This window comes from Lactuca virosa, chromosome 7 (genome assembly GCF_052849685.1).
Source record: "Lactuca virosa cultivar CGN04683 chromosome 7, Lactuca_virosa_CGN04683_v6, whole genome shotgun sequence".
Lineage (NCBI taxonomy): Eukaryota > Viridiplantae > Streptophyta > Magnoliopsida > Asterales > Asteraceae > Lactuca > Lactuca virosa.
The window spans coordinates 213,447,318-213,465,634 of record NC_136432.1 but is presented as its reverse complement, the minus strand read 5'-3'; positions in this window follow the sequence as shown (position 1 = coordinate 213,465,634).

Sequence of the window (18,317 nt, the reverse complement as noted above, 5' to 3'; positions counted from 1 at the left end):
GTTTTGATATTTTTGTGACACTCTTGCATTAAATATTCTATTAAACACTAAATGTTTTTAGGAATTTATGTTTCAGACTGTTATCCGCATTTGAACTCCAAAAATATTTCGCATTTAACATTGGGACCGATTTCCACAAACTAAAACTCTAAAAATATTATATCAAAGGCTATTTCAAATAGGCTCGTGTAAGGGGTGTTATAAAATGCACAAACTATCTACCACTTTTTGATGATGACAAACATCATTCCTTTTTCAAGTTAAAATGATAAAAACATAATTTAATAAAACCAATCACAATTCAAATAATATAAGTATAATAAAAAAACTCATGTAATCCTTCTCTTTTTTTTCAAAGCAAATATAAAGGAAAATGAAAGCTCCCCCTGAAACGAAGAACCTCGGTTGGAGGACTAAAACAAAACATGAAATTATAAATTTTCAAGAATATAACTTGACAAATGTTTTCCCCATATCGGAGGGATGCCAAAAAAGTACAATTTGGTCAAAAAATTACAAGTTGTAACGTCCCATTTTCACAACCAAAATTTTTCATTTTATTAAGGTAAAACTTCCCAATTATAAATCCATTATTAAGAAAATTAATCGTTTATTCCAAAATACATTTATTGAAAATCAGAGTAATATAAGAACACGAAATCTTCATGCTGTTGATGAGTGTATACAGTCCCACCTTCGCCTTCCCACGATCACCGATAAAACCTTAAAACATAAACAACTGGGTAAGCACAAAACTTAGTGAGTTTCCCCCGAAATATCACATACGATAAACATATAGATAAAAGCATGCATACATGAACCTTCATCATGATTGGACCGTCTCGCATGCCTACAAACTATTTGGACCACTCTCAGAGCCTTCAGCATGACTAGACTGCCTCATTGGTCCTTCAGCCTATCTGGACCGCTCTTCGGGCCTTCGACCTGACTGGACCGCCTCGCAGGCCTTCAGTTTATCTGGACCACCCTGCGTGTCTTGGCCTTCAGCACAAAGCAAGTCCGCCTCAACCCACTACCACCATATGTCGACATATAAACAATCAAGGATCAAGTAGGCACATAATATAGGCAAACATCAATCATACAACTCACTACCGCCTACTAGTCCTCTTGTAGCACATTGTCCAGCTACCAGCTAACCTCCATGAAATGTGTAACCATTAGTAACCAAATGTGATATAGGCACCCGAACAGATGATCCTACTCTAGAGCCACAACCAAACAAGGAACATGCAAGAAAGCCTAGACCAAGAGTTCTCATGTTATCCTACATTACTACATACAACCCATAGGACACTCCACTAGATTATAACCAATATACCACTACTAGAACATCCTATCATATAAGGATATATACATATATCTAGCAAATCACTACAACATAACAACATCCTATATACCAGGATACATAACCTAGTGGGCTGACATTGGTGCCTTCGACCCACATATACAGTGAGGGAAACTCGCCTCAATCGAAGAACTCTAAAACACTGTGATATGATTCCTTTTCTGTACTGCTTTCACCCGCGAATCCACTAACACCAGAACCATATAAAATCTTAATTAATATCCCAAAATCCTCAAGTTTGACCCAAGGCCAAACTTTGATAAAAGTCAACGGTCAACTGAAGTCAACGAAAGGCAAAGTCTAAGGCTGTTGAGTACGCCCAACATACTCAACGTATGCCCAACGTCCACGACCTGATCCCACTCCTTAATTAAGCACTTAATCCCTTAAGGTCTTTTGTCTAAAGCTGAGATCTAGACTCAAAGCATCGACTTAGTTATAAAGTTTCCACATTTATGACTTTCCATGGCTAGAAAAGGTCCAAAAGCTAAAACAATAACTTATTAATCCATTAAGACATCACAACTTTTGCATGGAAGGGATAGAAGGACCAAGATCATGTTTTTATGGTTCCTAAGAGCTCCATTATGGATAAAGTTTCCAACTTTACCCATTAAGATGGTCCAAACAACCAAGATCTAGTATTTAAGTCTCAAAGGGACCAAAAGTGCATCTTTCTCAACTTAATCCATTAAGTCCAAGTCTCCAACCATTAGATCTGAATCAATATGATGTTTAGATGTATAAAGTTTCGAAATTTATCCATAATAAGGTCACAAACTTTCAAGATCTAAACTTTATGCACTAAAGTGACCAAAAGCACATAGCACCTCAAACTAGCTAGATCTAACAAATGCATCATCAAGATTCAAACTTTATACCTCTAGAAGAAAGATCAATGTGAACAAGGTCACGATCTACAAGATCCAACGCAACCAACACTTCTCCAATGAGCTCCTTATTCTCCAATATGCACCAAGAACACTCCAAAGCACTCAAAAACACCTTCTTTAGCTCACAAGGCTCAAACTAGGGTTATGGTTTCAAGGTAGGACGTTGGAGTGGTGGAGGCTGAGAATGGTAAGGGTTTGGGGGAGTTAAGGAGCTTAAATAGAGATCAAACCCCTGGAATTAGGGTTTAGGTTTTTATCGTGTACGCCCAACGTACCAAGTTGATCCTCCGCGATTAGCCTAGCCTAGTACGCCCAACGTACTCGGCTTAACCCAAAACCTTCCTAACTTTTAACGGTCATAACTTCTTTATTGCAACTCCTTTTTTGACGATCTTTATATCCACGAAAAGGTATTGAAGAGACCCACAATATTATTTGGATATCTTGGACTAAAAACTTCTCGAACAAAAATCCATATTTCATGCAAGACCCCAGCCTATGACTTTCCTTTTCCTATCCTTCGGCCCAAAACACAATTCAAAGGTGAAGATCTTACATTCATCATTGCCTCCATCCAAAGGTCTAAATATTACCTCCTTAAGTCCTAAGGCCTTTACACAATTGACTTCAGTCCCACATACCTGAAATAAGAAATGACAGGAAATAAGATGTTACACAAGTACAAGAAACATGGTATAAAAAGAGCAATCACATGCGAGCATACCAACACTTTAATCAAACATGTCATATTTAAGCATGGAAATACATAGAAAAATATCAAGTGCACTTAATGAAAGTACATAAAATTCAGTATACAGATTGAAAGAAATTCAACCATCCACCAAAAATTAACAAGAATGCCAACTGAAAGTAGAGACTTCAAATTGAAAGAAAACTAAAATTCTGCACATAAGCACATACTTTATTATCAATCGAAAGAAAGGTAGCAATTACAAGATTCAAGTTGTAACGCTTGTTTTTTGTGGATATGTTGTTGGGGGATTTTTTTAGGATAATCAAGAAGAGAGTTTTGAGAAAAAAAAATATAGCATGCGATGCGCAAAATGGAGTGCCACAACGCATGTCACGTCACAAGTCACGACGCGGCCAAGTATGGGTTGGACACGTAGCTGCAAAAAGCCCAAACCCTAACCTCAAGCCTTTAGCCTTATTTAATGGATATAACTTCTAGGGTTTACCTATTTTGGCAACTTCCACCTCCGGTGAAACCCTAACCTCAAAACCCTAGCCCATCCCATCCCACTTCGATATTCTTGATGCATTTTGGTGAAGCTTGAGGAAGAAGCAAGGAATGGTTGGCACATCAAAGGATAGATCCATAGATTATAATCTTATTTTCCATCCTCCTGTAGGCACCACTCAGCCCTCGTGACCATGGAGGTTTTTCTATAGTGACTCTAGGGTAAGAGGCATAGCCTCGTGTTTGCAATGGGGGATTAGTCGGTGCACGTGAGCTGCCCGAAACCCTCGTTAGGGAAATTCCATTTCCCCAAAAGTATTCAAGATCCAAGCTTGATGGTTATATTTTCCTAAATCTAAGTTTGTAGCTCTATTGGTCCCTTTTTAGTCACATTCCCTTGGAGATTAGGAACTCCAGGTCCAAAAGATTTAGTATTATTGTATTATGGACCCATTATGGTGTTTTCATTTCACACTCATCTTTCCTTTTCAGCCAAGCAAGAAATTATAAGCATTTTTAACCTCTTTTAGACCTAGGGTTTAGGATATGTAGTTAGGGGCTTTCTTATCGATAAAATTAGAAACTTTATCCATTAATACCTCTGATTGAAGGGCTCTAGGGAGTTTGAACCTTTATATTAAGGGATTAAGTGCTTAATAAGAAAATAGGATACTGCCTCGAGAAGTGCAATGCGACCAAGGAAGGTTCACGTCGCGAATGTTGGTCTGCTGTCTCGACTGTTTTGTCACCTACTGAGCACGAAGCGACCAAGATTGTGGCGCGTTGAATTTGACCGTTGACAGTTGACTTTGGTCAAAATTAGATGGATTAGAGCTTTGGGTTGAGGATTGGTTTATGTTTGGTGTTAGGTGGTTTGTGCTATCAGATACATCAGTATTAACTCGTGTGCGAGGCTTGAGGTTGATCAACTAGATCCAAGTGAGTGTTATCACTATACCATGTGTGAAATTGTATATCCTTTGGTGTAGTTACTATTAGGGTACAAATATGCTAGTATACTAGATTAGTCTTCTTTATGTATGTGATTGGTTGATTGTATGATACTATTATGTGTTATGATTTGTAACGTCCACAAATTCGGGCTAGTAATGTAAGGTATAATAATAATAATTATGATTTTTATCGAACAATTAAAATCCTTGAATATGGTAGTTGTTCTTCATAAAAGTTACGATCTAATAAATAATTATTGTATACATGATATGCAAACAAATATTATTAGTGTATAATATTTGTAGAAGACCTTAATATAAAATTTATCGTTAAGCGATAAAGTAACATTAAAAATAAAAGATTATGTAGGATAAATAATCTAAAAGATTAGTTCGAGTTAAAATGAAAGAGTGTTTAGTTATACCTTGTATTGTAAAAATATTACATAGGCAGGAATTATGTTGATTACACACATTGTAATCTTGTCTAGTTATATACTAGGACTTAAAGGGGATGTTTAGTTCAATTAAGTTTAAATATTGGGTAACATCATATTAAGGGTGTGTATGATAGGGACGGAGAGTAGAACTCTGTTATGTGACACTATCAGGTGTCAACGTACAAGTTACGTACCAGAGTATCATATTGGATTCCTTTGGACAACCAGATATGGTGGGTCCGGTCAGGCAACTGAAACGGTATGCTTGGTCATCTACAAGAGTAAGATGGAAACACTTGATCATTCTAGACGGTCTTATGAATTACATTGCTAGTGTAGACTTATAACTCACATATCTAGATGAAATGGGATACCATATACATCAAATAACCTGATGACTTGAATTGCCTTTATAACTTACATCGGCCAAGGAAGCCCCTAGCTGTCTAGTCAAACCATTGTTCTAAACGATTCACCAAATGAGTTGATTCTTCCTGATAATCGTGGACTTGGATTTGTGAGAATCGGTTGGGATAGGTATGTATGGGTGTAATGTTTTGTAGGTATCTAAGTTGTAGGATATATCTATATTGTTTGGTAAAATTTGGTTTTGCAGGATTGATAATTATGGATTATTATCATAATAATATTGAAGGATTGAAAACCCTACATGTCTCACCAGGTTTCTCAACCCGACCAACTCAAATTATATGCATCACAGGTAACATGGCTAAAGTTGTTGGAACTTGATTAAGATGTCGAGTGATTAAAAAACAACATGCAATAGTGTTCAAGACCATTAGGTCTTTACGCTGTAACTTATGTTGTGTATTGATTATGACATCCTTAGTATTTTGTATATTGAAACAACATCTTTACACAAGATATTTTAATAAAACGAGACAATTTCTACACAATGTATTATTGTACTGGGATTTTCCAAAAACAAAGATATTGCGATTTTAAAGCGTAAGGAAAAGTTTTTTTTTTTTGAAAAATGGGGGATGTCACATGATTGGATTGGTTTTAGGTAGTATTAGTTGAATGTTAAGTGAATGTCGTAGGGATCGTACATAGTTTAATTTGGATGGCCTTAGAGTTTTGTTCTGGCCTTATTGCATGGTTATTGTTTGATATATTGCTTTCGGGTAGGATCATCTGTTTGACTGTCTATCTTATTTACTAAATATGTATGATTATGAATTCATAAGGAGAACGGTAGTATTAGTAATAGCCTTGGTATCGTTGTGAGATAGATAAGAGTCGGTGGTTGTATCGCGGTTGTGAATTTTATGTGTGGTAAATATATGGCATATCAGGGAACTAACTAAGCTTTATGGTAATGTTGTTAAGTTAATTGTTTTTCAGGTTGTTCTAGGGAAGGACGCGACATGACTGTACATTCGTACCGAATCATATTGGTATTCAACTTCCACTGGTTTCTAGTAATGACTATGTTTAAATCATGTGATTTTAAAACTAATGAATATTATGATATATTTTTAGAAGTGAGTTTTGAATGTTTAATTTGGTTCTAAATGAAAATTTAGGTTTGAAATTTTGAACGTTACACAAATTGAAAAACAATCATTAAAATTCAATAGCACACTTTGCAAATAAATTTTCTATATAAACCTCAAATAATTTTGAAGATGTCCACTTAATCAAAGAAGTCTCAACACATCTATATCTATAAATATCTATCTTTATCTTTATATACTTATAAAGGAAACATTTTTCCTTTCACCACATTCATTTGAAACTCCCATGATGCATTTTACTCAAACCATATTCATTTGAAACTTCTTACTTTAATGAATACCACTCAAAAGTCTCTTAATAATGATTAACCATTCAAAGGTTTTATAACTTATATAATATGTTTAATAAGAAATTAATGGATAGTCTACTATAAAAGGCCAATCTCTTTGAGTAGACACACAAACACCAATCACATACAAAATTCAAAGAAAACAAGTCTAAAGGTTTTTGTGTTGGTTTGAGAGCTTTGGACCATTTTTCGAACCATGTTATTATGTTAAAGTTTTTAATTTGTAAGTTTATTATATACTAATTCTTTATTTTATTTTATTTTTCTTGGTTTAACTATTCTTTTAAGACAATCATTGTATGTTGTGGTTGAAATTTTAATGTAAATTAGATTAAATTCATGTTATCGATCATATGTTATGGAATGTGATATAGATAATATTTAATTAAATATTGTGTATATGTTTGTATTTTTGTGTTGCTTCAAAGCAATAATTAATTAAGAATCATGGATATGTCATATTATCCATATTTCCATGTAAGTCTCTTTTAAAATGCAAATTGTCTATCTTATCACTTTATATTTTAGTATATGTTTAACATTTGAAGTATAATAATAAGTGTTTTTTAAAAGTTTTCTTTCACTTATTAATAATAATAAGTGGTTTTAAAATTAACGAACAATAGTTATAAATAATAAAATCAAATTATAAAAATCATGGATATGTGATATTATCCATGCAAGCCTCTTTTGAAATGCAAATTGTTAATCATATCACTTTATTATTTAGTATATGTTTTAATATTTGAATAATAATATTATGTGTTTCTTAAAAGTCTTTTTTAACTTATTAATTATAATAAGTGGTTTAAAATTAATGAACAATAATTTTAGATGATAATAACATAAAATTATAAATTACATAACGTTAGCTACAAATCAATTGTATTTTAAATGAACATCATTAATGAAATTAGAAAATAATTGCATAAGCAAAAATTTAAATTAATCAATCATAAAAATTGCTAAAAATAATACTAAATAGATAATTATATTTAATTCTATTAATGAGGAATGTGGGTTGATGTCAATGAATATTATTGTTCAAAATAGTTGAAGTTATATATATATATATATATATATATATATATATATATATATATATATTAGTGTAAAAATATTATGTCAAAATTAATGTCAATAACATAACCATTATGAACATATATTTTTCAATACTGTAACAATATATTTTTAACCTGCGCCGCGTAACGCGCGAAAATTCGTCTAGTCTCTTATAAAGGAGACCATTCAAATAAATATGATTCAAGACATGTCTCATTCTTGCACCATATTCATTTGAAACTCCCCCACTTCTTCAACTTACTCTAATTAATTGATAGATTAATTATATTTAACCTCTATAAGAATATTATTTAACATGCATGGTTGGTCATATTTGCATCTATTCTCTTTCCAAATATTTTATATGAAATACACACAAATACAGAAGAATGTTGTAGTTATCATAAGTCTAGAAGAAAGAGTTTAACGGTAAAATATGTCATGGGTGATAAGATCTTTTTGGGTATATGAGTATATCAATAGCTCAACCCATTTGATTGGTTTAAAGCAAATATATAAAAGTTTCAAAGCAAATGGAATGATATAGCCCATTGCCTCAAGCTTTTTTTCTATATTTTTTAATTCTATAATTTTATTTTGCATGATATTTATATGTTACAAATATTATAATTAGATACTATAACTGTTTTGTTGTGTTCGATTGTAGGAGTGAAAGATCTTTGAGTAACCACCAATCAACATTGATGTATATTTCATGATGTTGGATCATTCTTCAAATCTAAGAGTATCGTTAAGAAAGAATTCAACGGTAAAATATGTCATGGGTGATACGATCTTCTTTGGGTATATCAAAGATTCAATGCCTCAACCCATTTGATTGGTTTAAAGCAAATATATCAAAGTTTCAAAGCAAATGGAATGATATGGCTCATTGCCTCAAGTTTTTTTTTCTATATTTATTAATTCTATAATTTTTTTGCATGATATTATATGTTACAAATATTATAATTAGATACTATAATTGCTTTTTTTTTTGTGTTCGATTGTAGGAGTGAAAGATCTTGGAGTAACCAAAAATCAACGTTGATGTATATTTTATGATGTTGGATCATTCTTCAAATCAAAGAGTATCATTTTTAAATCAATAAAGTAATTGGTTAATTACATTATAATGTTATAATAGTACCGAAAAAAGTTTGGAAAAGTTAGAGACATTTTTATCACGAATCGATTTGTATTATTATGAATATACTTTAACATTTGTGGATTGTTGAAAATTTATGACTTGCTATTTCATATGTATCTTTTTTATTAAAACGTTTAATCTTTATTTCTACAATTTTCTAACAAAATATAAATAAGTTGTACATTTTAAGATATTGACATTAATATTAAATGTTATTTTAGATATTTAATTAGCCATTTTATTGACATGAATATTAAATTTTTTAGGTATTTAAATAACTCTTTTAAAAATCATGTTTTTCATCATTTGTATAAAAAACAATTTTATGTTTTGTTTTTGTTTTTTATGATTAAAACTATTGTAATTTGAAAATAGTCTAAAATTCATTAATGAAATGTAGGAACATTAAAATTTATATATAACTTTATTTAAAATTTATTTTTAATAGAAATTTGAGTTTTGACACATCTATATCTATATACTATTATAATAGAAATTAATTTTCTTGCACCATATGCATTTGAAACACCTATTTCAACTCAAAAGATTTTTTAACCAAAAATGAATTACTCACTACAATTCGAGGGTTTTATAAAGTGTGTGTGTATATATATATATATATATATATATATATATATATATATATATATATATATATATATGATTAGTTATGTGTAGTTATGATACTTTAAAATAACTAATCACTACAAATGAAGAAGGTTTTTTTTTTTTTTAACTTACGGTTAGTAAATGGTGAATGTATTCATATTAAATAAGAAAGAGGAAGATGCAAATTCATATAAACGAGTTCAGCTCGACAACCTCCATATTCATTTTCCTGAAAGTTAACATTTGATAGAAACATAATCCAAAAAATAATCTCTATTATTTACAGGATACATAATATAATTTATATATATATATATATATATATATATATAAGTTTCTATTATTTTTCATTTTTTAAAATTTACCTTTTGGATTTTGTTCATATTCCTTACAAATAAAATAAAACGAAATTTATGGTTATTTTGTTATATTATATATGGTTTATTATTTATTTATCTTAAGATTTATTAAGCACAAAAAACTAATATGTGGAATCCCATATATACTATTTTTTTCTACACTAGACGAGATTCTCCAAAAAATGATCCACAATAATACGATATGCACATGTGTCATTTGTATTATTATCAATATGTTCTATTTTCAGTATAATAATTTTGATATGTTATTAAATGTATTGTTGTTGTTGGTTATATTAACGTCTTGAACATACAATTATGCTTCATGTTCAAGTTTAGTGATGAAAGTATTAATATAATCAGATAATATGTATTGTGATTCCTAGGTTATAATTAGTTTCGTATTAAAATTATATCAAAAGTTCATTGGTTCATTTATAATATACATATTTTTTATCCTATTATTTTGTTATGTGCAACACGCAGACATACACCATTTTAATCAACATATTTTTTAAAAATATTTTATTAACATGCGCAATGCGGAAACATTCGCCTAGTAAATATTATAATAGAGACCAAAATACTTGATTCTCATACATTTGAAACTCCAATGATTCTTCAATTTCCTTTTAATAATGATTGTAATCAAATGCTTTTTATAATTATATTAAATAATGCTTTAATAATAAAACTCTTTACATTTCAACTAATTAGCTATTATAACTCTAATAGTTTTTATAACTTATGATATATACTAATTGGGTGATTTAGAATATATATATATATATATATATATATATATATATATATATATATATATATATATATATAGTTCATGGATATAAATTAGATTGTTAGGATTTAAATATTAAAATTCGGGAAAAATAGCTAAGAAGACAAAAATTTCTACTTCATGAGATAGAACTTGAACAATAATATTATTGTTTAATATGAGTTTTTGTCAAATAGATTATTATTACGTATTTATTTCTATTTTCTTTCTTCATGTTAAATTTATATTGTTTTCTAAATACTGTTTTCTATTATTAGAGTGTATGTTTTTGTTTGTCATTTTAATATTGTTTTTTAATTCTCTAATTTCTAATTTAAAGTTACCGTTTGTTGTTTCTATTATTAAAGTTTATTCTTTTGTTTGTCATTTTAATATTTTTTCTTAATTTTTTAATTTTCTCTTTAAACTTATCTTTTTGTTGTTGTGTTATAATTAATCTACAAAACTAACATCCAAAATAATCAAAATGGTTGCTAGGAAGTGATGAATGACATTGATAACATATAAAGAATAACTAAATATTAATAACAAAGAATTTGATGAAATGATTAGTATAAAAATTATCTATATTAATAATAATTATATAAATATTTATAATATCATATATGTATCAATAATATAATTATATTATTTTAGTCATCGCAATATATTAATCATAATTTTAATCACCATAGTTTTATTTCCGCGAAACACAAAAGTTTTTGCCTAGTAATATAATTCAATTAAATAAAACAAAACAACTAAATCGACTAGAATAATTAAACTAATCATTATATATATATATATATATATATATATATATATATATATATATATATATATATATATAACAAAATAAGCAAAAAATTGAACTCTCAAATATTTACGTATTTAACATATGTAATTTCTACCAAGCAATATTATAGATCAAATACTATTAGTTATGTCTAATTTTGTATATATTGGATGAAGATAACAAAGCCTTATTTTTTTAAAAAAATGACTTAATAGTTAGTTTTAGTTACATTAGCTATTATGGCAGTTTTACTTTGTAAACTGTCTTGATACATTTTTATAGACATGTTTATTTTAAGCCCAAATTAATTAGGTGATATATATATATATATATATATATATATATATATATATATATATATATATATATATATATATATATATATATATATATATATATATATATATATATATATATATATATATATATATGAGGGTTCAATTGAGAAAAAAAATGTTGAGAATAAAAAATCATGAATTTTGGTATATTTAAAATCATTTTTCGATAAAAATAGCTTCTTAAAAATTAAAAAAACGAAATAAAAAAACTATGTTTTTGTATATATTAAGGTAATGATTAACATAGTTTAAGGAAACATGTTTTGTTGGAAACACATGTGTATTCTTTATCCATTTCCGCTGGTACAACGGAGGCTTTTGCGGGAAAAATAAATGAGTGGCTGAGAATGATTCCCCCATTCTCAACCTTTTTTATTTTCTCAATTGAACTTACCTCTCTCTCTCTCTCTATATATATATATATATATATATATATATATATATATATATATATATATATATATATATATATATATATATATATTCTTTTTTACCTTTGATCACTAGTACGTGTCTATTTAAATAGTCAATTTTAGTTTTTAATATAAAGTCAATAATAAGGCCAAATATACTGAATAACTGTCACACCCCCGGCCGACGGCGGAAACGTCGGACCGTGCGGCGTTAGAATGTTGGATTACAGATATTAAACATACATTGTACAATACAATATATGACATAATTATTGAATATCTCATTTCCGAAAATAAGGGTTGCATTAGTTCGAATGCTTTGAACATTAGGCTTACATAGTACAACATATTACTAGTCTATATCGTTGCGTCTTGATCTCCCGTGATGCAAACTTCGATCCTTCGATTTCCTATGAATACATACGATTTTGAAAACGGTCAACATAATGTTGGTGAGATCACAAATTTTTACTTAGGTATTTGAAAGTTTCCTTTTTTGATGTGATATTTGTTTATGAATAGTGTCTTATACCTGCATTACTGCTTATTTATCTAGATCTCTCATATTTCTACTAGTTAATAGACAACATGTATTACATGCTAATGATATATTTGCCTATAGTTTGTCATACTTTACATTTAAACTATAAATGTATATATATCGTTATTCCTTTAGAGTATTCATCTCATCGATTGATTTTGTATACCAATCCTACTTTGAGGCGTTCCCCTTTATTTTAAATAATAATCAAATTAATTATTTAGTAACCAATTATGGATATATTAATTATCCTTCAATTAAGCAATTAATTAAATTATTAATCATATCCATACGGATAATTATAATCAAATAAAATCAACATTATTCAATTCATAATTATCTCATAACATTTAGGTCATATTTAATTATCTAATATTACCAAAAAAATGGATTATGACAGATTTAATAAAAGATAATTACCAAATATTAACCAAATAAATCAAGTTAGACAAGAAAATCTGAAATCAGGATCTGACGCACAAACTCGCCGAGTTGGAGGACCAACTCGTCAAGTTGCAGTCCAACACGTCGAGTCTGAAGAAACAACTCGACGAGTTCGAAGAACAGAATGACGATTATGTTTGCTCCTCCTTGTTCAAGTTCATATTAGTATCAATTTAATTGAAAACTAAACCTAGGATCTGATATCACTGATGGGTTATGAGCATAACATACAATCATATGTGTTCATGCAACTCGGGGTGTGTATGGGGCGGTTTGGTTCGGTTATTGGTCAAAACCGAACCATAACCATTATGATTGGTTAATGCAATTTGATAGCCATTGGGTATGGTTAATATTGGTTATGGTTAATGATTTTTGTCGGTTAACGATTTTGGTTAATGGTTAATATTGGTTAACCATAATGTTCATAATAATATAAATGACGAAAGTATACTGGCATAAAAAATGAAAAGAGAATACAAAAAGTCCTTGGCACTAATGTTTGTAACCTAGCTTATAGTAGTAGAATAAAATGTGTACATTTGATACTCAGAGTGAGATAACACATAGTCACATTCAAAATAAAAAACATTCAATAAAAATATAAAACATTAAAAAAAGTGACATTAATAACTTCATATATTGATAATTGATATTAACATTAAAATAAAGTCAAACATTCATACACGTTCAATGCGATTAAATCAAAAACTATAAAATAAAATAGTCAAACATTTATATTATGTGTTATCTGGATAAAAAAAGTCAATCACTCATATACATTCAATGTGATTAAGTCAAAAACAGTAAATAAAAAAATACTAATTTAAAAAAAATACATTCTTAATATATCACAAAGTGAAGAAGAACCAAAAACTTAACTTACCTAGAAGTCTTGATTATAAAGTAAAAAAATCCTTCGAATAGAACTATAAAGTCAAAACAATCTTTGATTAGGATTAACGGTGTGAGAAGCCTCCGATTAGGATTATGAGTGTGAAGATTAAACTAATTGTGAATAATGTTTACAAATTATAGAATTAACCGATTAGGAATTACAACATTAATTAATAATCTAACTCAATGCATGATTTGAAGATTGTGTGTGTCTGTGTGTTCTGCGTGATCTGCCTTTGATGGTTTGATTACTCGTTCGTCTCCTGATAAGTGAAGATTAATGAATTATATTTTGAAATTTCAATGGGTCTTAAATAAGTTTGACTATATTATTTTATATATAATCTATAATTTTTATGTATTAAAATATAAAGTTAACGGTTCGGTTAATAATGGTGCGGTTAACCTATAAAACCATAACCGAACCGTTTGTTATCGGTTAACAAAAATTAGAAACCAAACCAACGGTTTTTAAAATGGGTCGGTTATTATGGTTCGGTTATATCGGTTAATTTGGTTTTGGTTCGGTTTTTCGGTTATTATGCTCACCCCTACATGCAACCCTAATTGAAGATCTACGTTTTCTCGAATTGAACAAACAATAATGAACAACAAAGTATAAACCCTAGATCCCTAGTGTATAATCGAAATTCACATAGTAAAGGGTTATGAAACATACCTTTAAGATTGTTATCGTAAACAATCTTGAATCCGTGCTTGAAAGACCTTTGGTTGCAATCGCCACAAGTGTCGCGCCTGTAATGGTTCACAAACAAAATCAAGAAACCAAGGAATACTATAGAGAGAGAGGAATAGATCAAAATTTCGGCCAAGACACTAATAATGAAGGGTTAGGCCGAAATTTAACCCTAAAGAGGGTTTATAGAGGTGTTAGGAAGGTATTGCATAATGCAGATGTATCTAAGATAACCTTAATCCCTTAACTTCCTCCCTAAGGCATCTAAGGCACCCATAGAGCCCAAGGAAACCCTAGGAACATCTAGAATCCGTTTCCCCTACTATAGGGAGGTTCTAGAATTGTCCAATGCTCAACTATTGAGCATTGTCACCTTTAGTCCCTACAGTTTTAATTAATTCATTTAATCCCAAAATCAATTCCAAATTCATTTCTGTTTAAATATTAATTAAACAATATGATTTCTAATTAATATATTATTTCCATAATACATTAATAAATCATTTATTTTGATTTCTAATTAATTTATTAACCAATTAATAAATTAATAAATCATTCTTCTCTCTCTAACTGTCATCCTATTCAATTGCCAGGTTTGAAGGCAACCCAAAAGGACTGTGCTACCATCAATTCAAGTTTATACTAATTATAGTTATGGGCTTAGACACCTAATCCAACAATATTATCCTGATGATTTGAGTATAACCATTTTGCATGATAAACTATGATATAATATCTAACGATAATTTTGGAAATCAATAATTTATTACTTAGCATGTATTCCCACCTGGAAAACTTTGAAAATATTGAAAAGTGGGGCCGTAAACTCACATTCGAAGCGTGCTTTTCGACTTGGCGTTGCGTCGGGAAATTCGGTAGCTCGGGATCGCTCGAGAGAGGGATGGCTTTGAACCAGAGAGAGACTTATTTGAGGTGTGTAAGGTAGAGGGTCGAACTTTCTATTTATAATAGGGTTTTTAGGGAACGCGACACTTTTCTAGGTGCGCGTTGGCTCCACCCATAGGTCGACACGTGTCACTCCTTTGTTGGTCCACGTCTTCAAATCTCAATGAATTCCGATTGTCAGACACGTGCGACGTGTGTGACGTGCATGCACGAGCTCAGTTTGCTCGATTTTGTAAATTACATATCCTCCGAATACGAGCTCCGTTTTTGACGTAATTTATAGCCTCACGTAGATATCAATGAGTACTATACATTTCATTTATGTTGTATTGGCTTATTTTGTAGGATCCCAATGAAGATGACAAATGCAAAATTGAAGAATCAATGCATAATCGAAAAGACCCGATTTAAAGTTTAAGCACAATTTGTACAGATAATGAGGAAAGTACAAAAATGTAGAAGCATGTGCTTGCTTAATACACTACTCTCTCTCTAGAACTAATTTAGAAATATATACAATGTGGGTTGTCTCAAGCCTATACATGAAAACTATACAAGTATATATAAGCAAGATCTACCCAAAAACCCATATCACAAAGGATATGCCTAAGACATCATCCAATGGAGTGCTTTGCACCCTAACACTATCCCCCTCAAAGCTTGGAATAGATAACCCGAATTCAATATCCAAAAAGAGCAACTTTGCGAACAAGGCCTCAAGCGCGACAAATGTAGAAGCAACCAAAAAATCTTTAATCTTCAACGATCTTCTAATTCGGGCTCTAGAATGTCAGGCAATACAGTCCAAAGCAACAAGAACCATGACGAATCAAGAGGTAATTTAAAGGTCCATAAGTATCCAAAACGCATGGCAAACTACCCATCCTTAAGCTTAAAAGCACACCCCAAAAATCTTCATTTAGAGCAAACCCTTCATAAAAATGAATCATTTCAGAAGCATGTGCTTGCTTACTACACTACTCTCTCTTTCTTTCTCTCTCTCTCTCTCTCTCTCTCTCTCCCCCTCTAGAACTAATATAGAAATCTATACAATGGGAGCTCTCTCAAAACTATACATGAATACTATACAAGTATATATAGGCAAGATCTACCCAAAAACCGATATCACAAAAGGTCAGCCTAAGACACCATCCAAGGAGATCTTTGCACCCAAACATAATTTGACTTTATTTTTACTCCATATTTTATACCCTAAATGGCTTTTCAAAAATCATATCTTTCTCTTACGGGCTCTGTTCTTGATATTCCTTGTTTCTTCGGTTTTATAACTAGGAGTACTGCGATTCTCCTTCACACAACTTTTGCCAAAACTCAACCATTTTACGACACACATTCCTTGTGTGTGGTTGATTTTTAAATCTTGTAAAATCATCACTTCTCCATACGAAGTCAGAGTTTTACGAATTTTATATTTCCGAGTTTAGGGCGACGTATACATTCACAATATATGGTTATTTATCCTAAGGTTGATTTAGTGAAACCCCAAGAGGATAATGTGTAGGCATTATCTTAAGGTGCGTTAAGAGTAGGATTTCGGGGAAGAAATCTCTAGAAGGGGGGGAGAGTTGTAACACCCTATTTTCGCCTTACTATATAAACGACCAGTTATTTAAATAGACATTTTTAGAGAAGAATATTTAAGATAAATAGTCTTGATGAAAGTCGTAGTGATCATAAAAGCGAGAACGTGTATATAAAGAACATCTAAATCTGACTTCGTGAGAGGAAGTTGTGATTTTTAGAAGTTTCAGTGCATCAATGTGGGAGATTGAAATCAAAATTAAAATCAGCCGGTAGTTAGGTAAAAAAAATCTAAATAAGAGTTGAATATACCGTGAATAGGAGTTCGTCAATATAAATATAGTCTTGATGAAATTCGTAGTGATCATAAAAGTGAGAGCGTGTATATAAAGAACATCTAAATCTGACTTCGCGAGAGAAAGTTGCGATTTTTAAAAGTTTCAATGCATCAATGCAGAAGATTGAAATCAAAATTAAAATCGGACGGTTGTTAGGTAAAAAAAAATTCTAAATAAGAGTTGAATATACCGTGAATAGGAGTTCGTCGATATAAATACAGTCGAGAACAGATTCCATGTGAAAGAGTTATAATTTTTATACGTACTTTAATAGTCTAAGTCTGTTAAAAATATACCTTAAAAAATAAAGTGAGAATTAGCCGACAGAGTCTAAATAAAACTTTTTGTACTCGTCGATAGCTACGCGTGGATATAGAGAATGTAAAAAATGGAGCTCGTATAAGAAAGATATGATTTTCTGAAGTTTTTCGAAAAGTGCCCCGCGTAGGTAGGCACGACGTGTGCTTATAGAAGCAACGGGTATGGACCATAGGGAGCTTGACACGTGGCACGATTATGGAGAAACGACGTAGCAAGAGTGAACGGTGTGGCGTGCGTCCCAAAATCCACCTATAAATAGAAGTGTTTTGCTGCTCATTCCCTCACCCATTCAACCTTAACACCTCTGGAAACCCTCCCGCACCCCTGGCCCCGATACTCCCTAGTTTCCGGATACTTTTATCAAGGCTCTGGAGCTTCAATAAGCCCGACGAAAAGAATTGTTTGTGTCGGAGTTTTGTCTGTACAAATCTCGGTTGTTGCTAGA